Source organism: Taudactylus pleione, unplaced genomic scaffold, assembly GCF_031769625.1.
Source record: "Taudactylus pleione unplaced genomic scaffold, aTauple2 ptg000419l, whole genome shotgun sequence".
Lineage (NCBI taxonomy): Eukaryota > Metazoa > Chordata > Amphibia > Anura > Myobatrachidae > Taudactylus > Taudactylus pleione.
Window position 1 is genome coordinate 1,316,950 of NW_028284821.1, and position 15,659 is coordinate 1,332,608.

The window sequence follows — 15,659 nt, forward strand, 5'->3', positions numbered from 1 at the left end:
CACCGGGAGACTTTGGTTTAGGCACTTACAGGGGGTTAGTTAGGGTTAGGCACTTGGGGGGGAAGTTAGGGTTAGGCACCCCTAAGGGAGGGTTAGGGTTAAGGGGTGTAGAGTTAGTAATAGTCAAAATACTTACCTGTCGGGATCTTGTGTTGCCAGTCTTCCGGCAGCATTCCATACTGATCCCCTGTGAGTTCGTCTGATTCTATAACCCACTTGTCTTTGGACCTTTCTTGCTGCCCATACCTTTGCTTGGATTAGATCCTTAATCTATTGTTTACCACCTGTACTTACTTCATCTTAGACGTTATTATTAGTAGTAGTGTCATAAAAATTGCTCCACAGCGCCACACAGTGGGTAGAACAATATAAACATAAAACAAGGAGCTTTGTTTATGAGAGAGCTTACATTCTAATAGGTAGAGGATACAGCTAGAACAGAGGGGCAAGAGTGTATCAGAGAGGAAATTGGGACACTTGTGATGGTGTCTTAGTGTGAGTAATATAGGAAGGAGTGGGGTAAGTGCTAATAAAAAAAACGGGTTTATGGATAGTGTTTATAGATTTGAAAGCTGTGGCAAGGTCTGATTGGGTGTGGTAAGGAATTGATAAATGCAGAGTTGCACCAAGGATAGGGCTGGTGAAAGTGGGCACTGACCATAATGCCAGCTATGAAAATTAGCACACAAATGGGGAAGGTCCACTTGCAGAGCTGAGTACAGCACAGCACATGGGAGATTATATATGCATTTAGCTCCATGCATGCAATGCGGGAGAATTTATGGCTGACTTGAACTTTGCATCAACACCCCCAACTTCTTCAGGTATATCACATTGCAGTGTCTCCTTTCTGTTTCTGAATGCATACAGAAAAGTCTTATGCTTGGACTTGTATGCAGAATTTGATAACATCTTCCATCTACGGCGGGATTTGCAGGAGGACAGTGAGTACAGTGGAGCATTGAGTGATCCTCACTCCACACCATTGCATAGCTTACACTGGAAGTGTACATCCAAGTGCACTGTGGAACTTTGAAAGCCACTTAGTTACACTGGGCCGTTCATCTCTCATTCCATCATTGCTACAATTGTTGCTTGTGCATCTAGCGTTCATTTATTCTCAGTGACCAGACACATTGTTGTCACACTGGGTCCCTTCTGACTCGGTTTATGACACATCTTTACAGATGCATTGGAGTTAGGTGTATATTCACCAGCTGAGAACTATTAGAGAACTTTCTATTAAATCTGTTCATTTATGTGTATACACAATTGATCTGATATTCTGTGTTCTATTTAGTACAGGTTGTTTACATGTTTTTACACTCCCGGGAGTTTTATTATATGCTTTTGGATGTATATTTATACTCAGATATATGAGATTTTAATAAAGGAATATTTAATACTCCCCGCTATGTGTTAATAAGCACCGCCTGCTTTTTCTATGTGAGCTTTATTAACTGTGACTGCAAATGTCCTACTGAGTGGAACATCTTACCTTACTAAGGCTGATGGCATATGGACAAGAATTAAGCCGGATGTGACAGAGTGGGTCTCTCTCACATTCTGAGGAAAGTGTTAACCTCTCTGTAGCCAGGGTGGAACCACACCATTAAATCAATTAAGACCAGCTAAGGTATAAAAACCTGGTAAGTTTAGTTAGTCAGTGGTAATGTGAGGGAGAGGTTGCACCTTTAGCAGCTCTCTCTATGCTGGACAATCTGAACCATGACTGTGATGTGAATGCTCTGCTCTTTTGAACTGCTGTCTCATGTAATCTGTATTATTGTTCCTGAACTGTGACTGCCTTATATAAGAAGCCATTGCACTGGCTATGACCTTTTCACTCTGGAATAAAAAGCGAACTCGTTTGTTACACCTCAGTCTCTCATTAGCCGTCTGAACTAGAGATGTGAGGTTCAGTTTTACTCGGATTTACTCGGATATGTTTGGATCTCAAAAACGGCATCATATTGGCTATCCGGCTGTCACGTGTTTTGGATAGCCAATTAGATAAATCTGAAATAATCTGAACTTGCGATAATTTGGCAATTAGAACTGAATAAAACCGAACCCGCACATCTCTAATCTGAACTTACACGCTACATTAAGGTGTTCCAAGTGGGATAAAGTGGTCCTGTGCCAAGGATCCTAAAGAGACCACCATGGAAACCATTTTGCAACAAATGTTGGACTTCTTTAAAACTGCTCCAGTACTACCCAGAATGCAGGCCTCAGATGATGTGGAGGCCTTTCTTACCACTTTTGAAAGGGTTGCTACCTAGCAAGCATGGCTGAAGCATTCCTGAGACATACGGATTGCCTCTGTGCTAACGGGGGAGGCCCAAGCTGCATACACCGCCCTCTCCCTGGAAGATGCAAAAATATATGACCGAGTGAAGGCTGCCATAGCGGATCAGTTTGGCCTCTATTCAGAAGCGTACTGGTGGAAATTCAGGTCTATGTTCTATGATCCTCATAGAAGGCCATGCGGTCCCTGGCCCAGAAACTGGCTGACCTCGCAGTTAAATGGCTGCAGCCGGACCTACATAATTCCGTCTGGCTAGTGGAAAATGCTTAGCTTGAGCAGGATGGTATGGAGAACCTTTCTTCTTTAATTGCACGGGAGTCTTTCCCTGTCTGTTTCCACAGTAGGCATTGTCTCGTGAAAAGGTGCCCTCATGTATGGATTCAGATAGACACCAGTATCCTTCGCAGACGATGGCTTCGGGGAAATTGAGGCCCACAGCTTCACCCATCTCTTCATGTAAAGAGGGTTTTCAGCCAAAAAGTAGTTCTATGGGGAAGGTGATGGCCATCCGTTATCCAGAAGATGGAGGTCCAGAGTTGAGATGGAGGTCCAGAGTCCAGAGTTGGCTGCATGTGTTCCTCATGCAGCCAAGGTGGGCATCAAGAATGTCCACAGATGGATTGATCTTTTTCCGGTGTCTTTACAGCTACAGAGACCTGCTCTCTTCCACCTAGAATACAGGTACGTGTGCAACTCAGTAATAGACTGGTTGAAGGCTTGGTGGACTCTGGATCTGCTACTAACCTGATACAAAGAACTAGTCCGCATCTATTGTGTGCATGGAAATGTTCGGGCCTTTCCTGTTGCCATGGTCCCTTTGATAAATAAGGGAAAGACTGCCAAACTACATGTGGTTGTGTGTGTCACCAGCCCCTGTGCTAATAGGTCATGACTGGCCTCACTTCTGGGCTCTTGTTCTCCCAGAGGAACAGGTGCCTGCAGCAAACCTTGGAGAGACATTTCCCTTCTCCCCTGATTTGTTTCTGTCTCAGGTAAAGGCTCCTAAATCTAATAAACAAAGGAGAAGGGATCACAGCGACTGGCTTGCTCATTATGTTTTGTTGGGAAAAAAGGTCTCTTCCCATAATGGTACTGCTCGCAATGTGCCTGTAAATGCTGATGTTCCTGTTCATGTTAATGTATCTGATAATTCTGATGAACCTGTTGTTAATAATGTGCCTGTGCATTCTGATATACATGGTAATACTGAGAGGTCTAGGAACACTGATGTGTCTAGCAGCCTGCCTAATCCTCGTAGTGTGGGGAATAATGCTGAGGTTCAATTAAGTAGTATTAATGAAGAGGTCTTAACACTTCCCCTTGCACCTCAGCCTGATCTATAAAAGGCCCAATGGGAATATCCTGCTTTAAAAAGGGCCGATTGAACGGGTTCTTTCAGTGTATGGTGTCCTTTTGTCACATGTAACAGAACTAAAATATCCCCATTTTGTGTTGCTTAGAGAAGTTTTATATCGACTAGACAAGCACAAACAGGTGAGGTGATAAAATAGCTGGTGGTCACGGGCCATTTCAGAAAGCAGGTTCTGGTTTTAGCCCATTCACTTCCTTGGGGTGGTCATTTGGGATGGGATAAGACGTGGAGAGAATAAAGTCTCGGTTCTAAGGGCCAGGTGTTTATGCTGAGGTCTCACGGTTCTGTTCCGCTTGTCCAGAATGTGAAAAGACAACAGTAAACTGACCGCATCCAGTCCCGCTGATCCTTCTCCCAATTGTAGGGGTCCCCTTTGTAAAAATTGGTGTTTGATTTACTGTTAAAGTTGTTAAAAATTAAATCTGTCAGAACTTCAGGATGGCTCAATTGAAAGATTCAACCATACACTAAAGTCTATGTTAAAAATGTTTATAGAGAAGGAAAAAAGGTGGGATGAGCTACTACCCTATTTGTTATTTGCAATCAGAGAAGTGCCCCAGGCTTCTACTGGCTTTTCCCGTTTTGAGCTTCTTTATGGGAGGAAGCCATGTGGTTTCTCGACCTTCTGCTAAAGTTTATCCTGCGGTTTTCACCATTGAGTTCATTGGAGGAAGCCATTCATTGGATGGGAGGTGGGGCCTGACCTCTCTCAGCCAATGAACTCTCAGACACGGAGCTTCAAAGGAGGAAGCTGCATCTGAGCTCTTCATTCAGGAAGGAATATTCATCCTGGTTAGGATGAATATTGCTTAGTTTGACGGTCCGGTTTTATTGCTTTGTTATTTTAAGAAGACCCATGGAGCCTACTGGACAAGGGGACCACTCGAGGTAATATAGATGAGTATTGTGTGAGTGTGTATGTATGTATATATTAAACTTATACTGTGTAAGGTGTGTGTGTGTTTCTTTCAACATTTCTTTACAGGAGAACTATAGGTACCAGTGGGCCCTTAATGCCCCGCATGCTGGTACTTGTGGTTCTCCAAATACCAGCAGGCGGGGGAGGCTTGCTGGGACCTGCAGTTCTACTGTAAAGACACTGTTTTTATTCTTCTATTTTTACACTACAATAACAAAATCAACCCGCCACCCACTGCCCAGGAGTGGCGGGGATAGCCCTGGGCTATCAGCCTAGGCTAAGGGTGCCCTGGAGAGGGAGACCCCTTTACTGGAGGGGTCTCCAACTATCCAGGGATCCCTGGCCTGGGCTGACTAGTGGTCAGGGCTGATGCTGCAGCTGGGGGGCCCGGTGATAGGGCTCCCCTGGCTGTGGCATCAGTCCCCCATTAGAAAGGGTCCAGGGCTGGTTCTGTGAATTACTGGGAGACCCTACGCAAATTTGTCCCTGTAATTCCAGAACCAGCCCGGGTTCCCATAGCCCAATGCTGGTTGTACTGAGAACAGGGAGACCCTACGCAATTTTTTCCCTGGGTTTTCAAAGTCTGGGGCTGGTTCTGTTTTGGGGGGGACCTCACGTCTTTTTACTTTTAACTATTTGGTTGCTTGTTACAGTCAGATACATGCAGGCATCTCACTGATGTCTGCATGTATCTGTGTGAGAACGAACTGCTCATGCTGAAAGTGAAAGCATGAAGCAGTTCTATGCTGTTGGGGATTTGCAGTTTGTTTTGAAGTGTGATTTGTCAGTCGATTTGTACATGAACATGCCAAATCGAACAGCAAAGCACTGTTCAAAACCGACTCAAATCGAATTTGTTTTGCAATTCGCAAAACAAATCGAATAATAGTAAATCTGACAAAATCACTGGTTTTGCAACATTCGATTTGAGTCGGTTTGAGAAAAGCTAAATCACTCTTCAAATCGACCTGCAAATCGACCTTTGATAAATTTACCCCCTAATGTCAATTGCTTCTATGTTTTATTGAATTAAATGCACTTTTTCCATTTAAATGCATATATAACTGAGCACTGACTGATATATTTTCTGCCATCTTGCATTCTTTATTGGTTAAATTAATGAACGCAGAGTCTTATTTAACCTTGTATCAGGATCTGTTTTTCAGTTGAACATTCAAAAGCACACTGCTCAGATTCTGCAGCTATGTATACAATTGAGGTAATCATTGTTTAGAGGATTAAGGGCCTGATTCAGAGCCGGACGCTATTTGCGCTCACTCGTTCAGAAAAAAGGAGTGGCTATTCAAATTAACTGTTCGCTCTTTGCGGTCTGTTCACGCCTCTAGGTCTGAACGAGCGAACCAAACATTCGGTCGTTTTTTGGAAAACTACGCCCCCTGGCCACTCGCATCCTACGTCATGTCCGCTATTTATTAGATTAATCGAGTACATCGACCAGCGTATGAACTGCTCGCTATTCTTGTGGTTGGTTTTTCCTACCACAATCTTGCGAGCAGTTCTGACTATAAAATAACCCAGTGACGTGGTCAATGACGCTGCTGTATTAATTATGCACACCCATAAAACGCCCGTTTTGACCTTTAAGCACGCCTGCGTTCGGATCTCCACTCCCAGTTTTCAAGCACCTTCCCCTGTTACCACCCACATACGCCTCCTCCTGTCACTCAAAATAGCAGGCATTCGCTATTTAGCGAACAAACAAATTTCGGCCTCACTGACTGGTTCGCGCATGCGTATTATGATCCGTACACATGCGCAGTTGTGGAAACATCGCTCGGAATGAACGAGGGGCCGCTTACGAGGGGCTCTGAATCATGCCCTAAGAGCCTGATTCAGCAAGGAACGCTCGTTCACCAACTTTCTGTATGAAGTGGGCAGTCCAGGTAGGGGATGATACAACTCACTTTGAAGCCCAGCCCCTGATTCACAATGCTGGTAATTGTGGCATTGCATAGCAGGGATTGAGCCACAGTGACTCAATTGCATTGTCACACTCCCCTGTGATGCCCACTTTACAGTATAACTAATTAAATATATATATAAAATATATAAAAGGTTTGCGACTAGCTCATTGTCTCCCATTCCCTATCACTATGGCACCCTGCTGTTCGTTCATTCGGCCTCTATCCACCTCCCACCCCAGTTGTTCCTCTATTTAAGTCCCCGGATTTCCCCCCTGGGCTGCTCCCTCTTGCTTTTTCTCCTTGGCTAAAATGTCTTATTAGATTTCTAAATGATTTGACTACAGACACCTCCTTTCCCCTATTTTCTGACATTCTAAATTTGGCATCCCCTCTAAAAACTTTTTACAGTACCTGCAGCTCCGAAATTTTCATGACAAAGTTAAACACCGCCTTGCTCTTCACCCCCTGACCTCTATTTGAATTGCTGTGTCTCCATCTGTCTTCCACTGATCTCAAAATTATATCCTGAACTTTCCCTACCATCAGCGCCTACTTGTGATTCTCATGAGCTGGCTTGGGAGCGAAACCTGGATGAGTCCCTATATCCTGATGACTGGATTGAGATTATCTGAGGTGCTGCCTCTAGCTCGATCTGCATTAAGATAAAAGAAAACTTCTATAAAATCCTCTATAGATGGAGTTCATTCAGACCCAATCGCTAAGCAGCGGCCATTCGCTTGCAAAAGGGGCCAGGTATGCAAATCAAGCGTTCGCACTTTGCGGTGTAAGGATGCCCTCTATGTCCTAGAGAGGCAGTGAATGTACGCAGGACTATAAAACCTCCCTCCTGTTACTCACTGCACATGTCATGTCCAAGAAGTGTGTATTTAATCGGGAACATCGAGGGCCATTGGAGCTGCTCGCAGCGCTTGTGATAGACCCTACCCTCCCGCAAGCACTGCGATCAGTTCAGGCTAAAAAACAACCTAGTGACGTGTTCAATGACGCTACTTTGCTAATTATGCACATCCATTAAACTCCGTTCTGAGGACCAGACACGCCTGCGTTCGCACATCCACACCTCCATTCACAAGCACCTTCCCCTGTTAACACTCACAAATGGTGCTATCTGTCACTCAAATTAGCGGCCAGTCTATGTGCAATGAGTGCTCGATTCCTGATCGCTAAGACTGGCTTGCGCACGTGCATTGCGAACCATACGCATGTACAGATTTGTGATTATCGGCATCAGCGAGCGGCCGCTGCTTAGCGATCGGGTCTGAATGAGCTCCTTAGTCCCCTCTCTGCCTAAAAAGATGCTCCCTGATGCATCTGACAGATGTTGGCGTAGCTGCACTTTTGAAGGTACGTTTCTTCACATCTGGTGGAGCTGCCCTGAACTTGCCAGTTTCTGGTCAGAAGTTAAGAATTTGATATTTACAATTCTTCAAATGTCAGTCCCTCTGGAACTTAAATTGTTTCTCTTACCCCTTGCCATCCCTGCAGCCACCTATCATATCTCTATCTCTCTCTCTCTCTCTCTCTCTCTCTCTCTCTCTCTCTCTCCCTCTCCCTCTCCCTCTCCCTCTCTCCCTCTCCCTCTCCCTCTCCCTCTCCCTCTCCCTCTCCCTCTCTCTCTCTCTCTCTCTCTCTCTCCTTTTGTGCTTCTCCGTACTAAAATGTAATTTATCGCCCCACTAGGGCAACTAACACTCGGCTGCTTATGTGGTTGTAAAGTTCTCTAATATAACAATGTTTATTATACATGTCCGTGTCCTGTATTGTAAATCACTGGTTACTTTTTTGCTTTGCTTATGTACTTTGCACGGCGCTGCGGAACACTTGTGGCGACATATAAATAAAGGATAATAATAATAATATGTTATTTTCTCCAGTTATATTTTATAATATTACTTGGATTGAAATACATATAACCAAGATGGAAACAGTGTTGATCATTAATAAACACATATTTAATGAAAAAAGTGGGATTAGCAACAGAGCTAAGAATAGATTCTACAAATTCATAAACTATAATAATGTTGCTTTCTTTCATTGTTTGCTGTTTCTACAAGTTGTGCACAATGGAAGAAATCATCCACAACCCAGGAGACAAACATTGCGGCATCCATAAACTCCTGACACATCTACTTAGGGCCTGATTCAGACCCACTCGCGAGCGGCTGTCCGCTCGCAAGTGGGTCGATGTTATGGAATGAGCATGCGCACGACGGAGGGAGCTCCGTCGTGCGCATGCGCCAGACGCGACGAGCGAAGGAAAGTCCTTCGCTCGTTGTGTCCGATCAAAGGGGGCGTGCTGTCAATGTTGATTGACAGCACGCCCCCTTTGGTGGGCGTGCCGGGGCCGTGCCTCCCTGACGGGGGCGTTCCCACGGGAACGCCTCCCGTCAGAAGCCGGCCCACTGACATCACTAGTGATGTCAGTGGGAGTGATTTTGGCTCTGATAGAGCCAAAATCACTCCGGAGCTTGCGGTTGAAAACCTCAACCGCAGGCTCCGGCTCGCAAATTCGATGGTCGCGATGGTCTCGACCATCGCGACCATCACAATGCACGCTCGTATAGCCTGTGGGTGGTGACCCACAGCTATACGAGCGTCCAGGAGGACGCTCCATGAAAATGGAGGCCGGCCCTCATTCAGAGCGTGCGCTCTGCTCAGAGCGTGCGCTCTGCTCAGAGCGTACGGCTCTGAATGAGGGCCTTAGTTTTTATGGCACTAGAAAATACTATAAATAAATACATGTTTACAGATAACTTCATTTTACTCAACCTTAGTGTTGTACCCGAGGATCTAAGGGATGAGACAAATAAAAGGTGTGAATTGCTTAGTTCCGAAAGCTATAGACATAGCAGATGCTACTAGAGAAATTAATGGCATGTGTTGATTACCAGTGATGCCACGTGTAATGGTAGACATGCAATTAATGGTTCTAATAACTCCTACTGCCTGAGTCTTGTAGAACACCTGCATGAAATTCACTACTCCAACGGTGTCAGCTGAAATATGCCAGCATGAACTGTCCGTACAACTGATGAATATCATTAGCTCCCTGTCTGTAGAAGTGAGCAATGAGTTAGCGAATGAGAAGGTCAGATACACCATTACACCTAGGAATTATAGTATTATACAGTATATAATACAACATAAAAAAAAGTTGAAATTACACTTGAAGCCTTTACAAGACGGAATCTAGGGCAGCATTTTTGTCCTGGACTGAAGCATGATGAGTAGTGGTTACCTATGACCACCACACCACTGGCATTGACAATATGTAGTTACATCACTGACTTTGAATATGACTAAATTGATGTAATATTGGTAATCCAAGTACAGGGTCATACCTAGGTGTCTTGCCTTTAATAACTATTATGAGTTTCAGAGTGGGATACTTTTTGGGGGAAATATATCAGTGTCAATTACTTCAAGCTATTTTGGCCGATTTCACTCTGCTTTGCAAAATCATCACTTTTCCCATTCGAGTGAAGGGGCAATTTGTTTTCAATGGGCACAGAAAGACCATTAACCACTTGAGTGCTAAGGATGAGTCTAACTCATATACATCAAAAAGAGATGGGGGGTGCTTGAAGTACCCTATTTTCCCTATGCTGGCATGTACACACTGTGCAGTAGATAGTTAAATACCATAGAATTTCTGTATTGAAAAAGCAGCTGTCCTACGAGTCCTATCACTGTCACTTTAGCTACTAATTACTAGCAGTGAAAGTTTATACTGCCAGGCAATGTAAGTGTATAAGTGCGCATGCGTGAAACTAGTTCATGCATGCTAAAAGAGTGGGCCGCTGGAGGCAGAGGGATCCATTCAGACTCCCCCTCTGTACTCTGTAACTCCTTGCAATAGGAAGGAGCGGGCCATTGGGAACTAGCGCCATCTCAAGGCCATTGCAAGGAAATTCTGAAAACTTTTAAGTTTTCTGAATATGGGGCGGCCACATAGGGCTCCTAATAATGAATGGGTCTGTTGCTTAATACATGTGGAAGTATTTCTGCACCTGTAAGGGGCCCATAAGTGATAATGAATAGGTCTCTTAGGTGTAAATTTACTAAGAATCGTGTTTGGTCGAGATTGAAATTAATTTAATCATTTTCACCAACTCAGAAATTTACTAAAGGCAAACTCGAGAGAGATTTCTCTATTTAAGCAGAAAATCTCGGGTGAGAATGCAATCTCGTTTCAATAACCATCGGCCAAACTCTCAAGTACTTTTCATGGAAAATATACAACTTGGGAATTTACCAAGAATTGTGATTATAATCACGGGTGTAATTTGAGCAAACTCGTTCCTAATTAGAAGGAATGAGTGTGATCTGTGTATGTTTCTTCTTGAAAATATTGTCTAAACGGTTAATGTAAAAAAAAAAATTACGTAGGGTTCCCCCCAAAAAGCATAACCAGACCTGGGCACATGAGAGTCTAAAAATATGGGGAAAATAACAAGTAGGGAACTCTTGTATTTTTGGAACCAGCACTGGGCTCCCAGAGCCGGGCCTGGTTTTAAAAATAGGGGAAAAATATCGCATTGGGTTCTCCATATTTTTAAAACCAGCACCAGTCTCAAATCTAGCCAGGGTGTAATGCCACAGCCAGGGGACCCTCTCACCGGGTCTCCCCGACCAAAGCATTAACACCCCAAGCCGGTCAACACAAGCCAGGGATCTCAAGGGAAGTGGGGACCCCCCAATGAAGGGGTCCTCCCACTCCCGAGCACCCCAGGCTTACGGTGAAGACCGGGTCTCTTCCCTGCACCCCTGGCAAGTGGGTGCAGGCAGGGACGCTGACAGCCACGACGAGCCTGAGAGAAGGGGGCGTGGCCTAATCATGGGATATGTAGCTACGCCCCCTTAGGGAAACAATAAAATATTTGCAGCACTGCAAAGCCTCGCTGCATGCTGGGGCGGGGGGCGCTGTGAGCCTCCCAGCCCGGTGCATAGCCAGTGTGGGGCGCAATCAGTGTTATAGCTCTCCCCACAGGCATAGGAGACTGCTGTGGCTGCTACTTAGCAGCTGCAAGCAGTCTCCCAGTGCAGTCCAGCACACAGCAGCATGTGCTGGGCTGTTGTAATGTAAGAGGAAGGGGGGCGACACCGGACCTGGGCCCCCGCCGTGCCCCTCCAGCAAGCCCCAGCCTGGGTATTTAGTACCCGCTCCCCCCCCCCATTTCGGCGCCCCTGGGTGCAGGGGTAATAGCGTGAAGAATGGATTAATACTATTGTTTTTTACAGTGGAACTACAGGTGCCAGCATACCTGCCATTTGGCACTTGAGGAACTACAAGTGCCAGCACCCGTACCCCCACTGTAAAAAATATAGTAAAAAAAAAAGACACACACACCGTAGAATTTAAAAGTTTAATACACACCTAACACACTCACACATACTTACTGAACCTTCTACCAGATGTTCACGTCCCCTTCTCCAAGTAGAAATCTCACGAGTTTACCTGTGAAAAAAAAAACCCAATACTCACCTATCTCCTGGTGCACATCTCTCCCCTTGTCCAGTAGGGTCCTGGGGCTGGTTATGCTTTTTTGGGGGAAACCCTATGTAAATTTTGTTTTTTTTACATTTTCCAGCTATTTATATTTTAAACACACAAGCAGCCTGCACATTTCTCACTGATATATTCCGGCTGCTTGTTCAGGTGAGTTTGGCTGTGGTCAGACTCACGGAACTCAGCAGAGAAATCTCAATCACATACACCATCGGAAAACACGATTTCAGCAAAACCCGACTCTTGGTAAATTTGAGAGTTTCATCAGGCAAAAATCACTGAGTTTCAGCTATGCAAATGGAGTTTCTACTCAGGCAATCTCCAGACCAGACATGATTCTTAGTAAATTTACACCTTATTGTGATAGGGCTTTCAAGTTTTCAGAATGGTTTGTCTTGTTGAGCTACCATATTATTTTCTACACATTATAAATGTTTAATACAAGACAGCAAAAACAAGCAAAAAAATAACATTACAGCTTTCAAGTACATAAACATTTACTGATAATGATGTTGAAATGTAAAAGCTTAAAAAGTGCAGAATTTAACTCAGCACAGGGTTGAGAGAGCCTCCAGCAGTGAAGGGGTTAAGATGAATTGGCCATAGAAATGAATGAGAAAAGCTCAGCCACTTCTCACAAGAAATGCATACAGGCCGACCACTTGCGATGGAAAAATCAGTTACTGACATATTGTAAATGATTAGCGCTATTAGTAGGCATTAGCACCAAGTAATGAAAGACATTTGTGGAACTGCTCCAGAGAGACCTGGCTATCAGGGCTTGCTGAAGATTGTAGTTCAACAACAGAAATTCATCTCTGTTTTTTCTAAATAATATTATATTTTTGTATCTATTATTAATGATTAGAGATGTGCGCTGCCCTCCGTATTTTAGTTTTAGATCTAGATTCATCTTCGTGTTTTCAATTTGGTTTTGCAAAACCACCCTCGAGTGTTTTGGTTTTGGAGCTGTATTTTTTTTTAAATGCTAAAAAGTTTTTCAAACAGCATGTCATTTTTGCAATCCAAAACACGAAATTCGGATTTAAAATCCGAATTCCAAACCAAAACCGCGACTCAGATTAATCCGGATCTCCTCAGAAGATTACAACCGCGACCCCGGATCTGTCCTGATTCACGAAATATGGGTGGATTCGGAATTCTGGAGACCCGAACCGCACATCTCTAGTAATGATCAAGATAAAATTATGACTCCTTACATTATATTGTGTAAAAACAGGGTAATGTAACACTGTCAAGCCAAGTCTCTTTGCTATCCTTTTTTGTAGCTTATGCTAGCTTTTCATACTCTACCACTACACTATCATGAGCTGTGAGTATACGCACTTATAATGCCTCCAGTATGTCTGTCCCTATTTCAGCGAGACAGTCCCGCTTTTCGGCACTGTCCCTCAGCCACCCCTGTGAATACGAAGCATCTGTCTAGTACCGGGAGATGCTAGGGGCAGTCCAGCAACTTCCGAAGCGCTGGGCTCGGCAACCAACCTGACAAGAACTGTTGGCGTGGCACGCGGTCACTTCTCTAAAATGACACACACTAAAGGGTGTGTCTTAGCAGGTACAAGGCCACGCCCCCATCAGCTCCCCTGTATTAGAATGGTGGGAGGTATACAAATGCTATTGTTTTACAGCTAGATGCGTCTCGTGGTACTGTACCTCCTACCGAATATATGACCATAAGTGTGCTCTTCCCAGCATACTTCTATTTCAGTAAGTTTGGAGTGCAAAACCATCCAACACTAAATGAACCCCATTGCATACATTTTAGGTTTAATTTTTCTTTAAAACATTGCAAAGAAGCAAAAACAAAAATAGTTGTTTTGATTCTTTAAATAAGTTTTTTTTTATTGAAAAGCTAAGGATGGAAGGAAGGTTGAAACGCTAGTGGAGTTTTGGAATTCCATGTGAAAGTTAATACAAGTCAAGAACTGACATCATATAACGTCTATCAACACGACAACATGTAGAGCTAGAATTTGTAAAGTGTGATCATTACATTGATTCCAGGTTAAGAGACATTCTGTCTGCATGAATCACGGGGGGACGACACAGAGCCTCACCAGGAAGTAGTAGGATGAATTAGTTACCTTAGGCTAAAAATCCAATGAATATTCATGTGTCCTTCATGTGACTTGCAGTTTCCAAACTCAGAGGAAGTGTCCTGCCCTGGTGGGGATGGTTTGCTTTCACACAATCAGGTTTATAGATCAGTAAATGAGGTGATGAATAAAATAACAGGTAAATATACTCAGCTGCGTACTTGTGCGGCAGAAACAAATTACATCCTACATATAAACACAGTGCATTGTATAGCTTCCATGATATCCCATGCAAACAGTGCAAGTTGTGCTACAGTATAATACTGTACATGCTACTTGTTTTCCAATTGCAGTTACCAGTCCTAATGCAACTGACTGATGTTAAAGCAAAAAAGTCCCATGAAAAAAATTGTGTTTGTTTAAAACATAAATTGCTGAGGAAGGCTATAAGAAGAAGATTTGATAGTATTTACTATTTAACCATTCTGCAGAGTGTCATGGACTACTAAGACAACCACAGCCGCATGGCAGATGTAGTGAGCAGAGATGTTTTGGAACACCTCTCTGAGCTCAGGGCCTGATTCAGAGACGGACGCTCTGAATCAGGGCGTTTTTTTTTTTTTTGGAGCGGCCTCCTGGCCTCTTGCATAGCTGTGGGTGACCACCCACAGCTATAGCAAGCGGCCAGGTTGATGGTCGCGATGGTCAAGACCATCGCGACCATCGGGCTTGTGACGAGACCCTTGTGGTAGGGTCTCGTGGCCGCAAGCCCCAGAGAGCTTCTGGCTCTGAAAGCCGGAAGCTCTCCCACTGACATCACTGGTGATGTCAGTGGGGCCGCCCACAAATGGCAGGCATTTGCTTGGGAACGCCTCCATTTGTGAAGCCACCCCCCGGCCACGCCTACCAAATGGGGCGAGCTGTCAATCGCCATCGACAGCTCGCCCCCTTTGGTGCGAGACCCGGAGCGACGGAGCACCCGGAGGTAGCCGGGTCTTCCGCATACGCACGACAGAGCCAGCTCTGTCGTGCGCATGCCCAGTGGGCAAACATCGACCCAGTTGCGAGCGCTCAGCGCTTGCGACCGGGTCTGAATCAGGCCCTCAGTGTCATTTTTAAATGTCCTCCTCTTCTTCCACCTGCTGAGAGTTGTGGGTCTGTATCTGTGTAGCTGGAAGCCATATTTTGCAACCAGAAGGGAGATTTTCAAAAGGAGAAAATGATGTGTAGAAGGACAGCTAAAAAAAATGACTATCATACTTAATTTGCTATCTAAAGAAAATGAAACATATATGTGGGATCAGTGGTTTAAAATGTTCTAATAAAATACACATTAAATAATTAATACAGTATGCTCCCTGCCGCAATAATATTGTGCTCCCTACCACAATAATACATTGATGGAACAGAGGCAAACTTTTTTAATTGCGCAGTGGCCAAAGTAGGTCATGAAGTGATGTTTTTTTATCTCTTAACAAGACCTATTTCACTCAGGGCTCATTACTCTAAGGATATTGCCCAATGACATTCTGCTTACATACA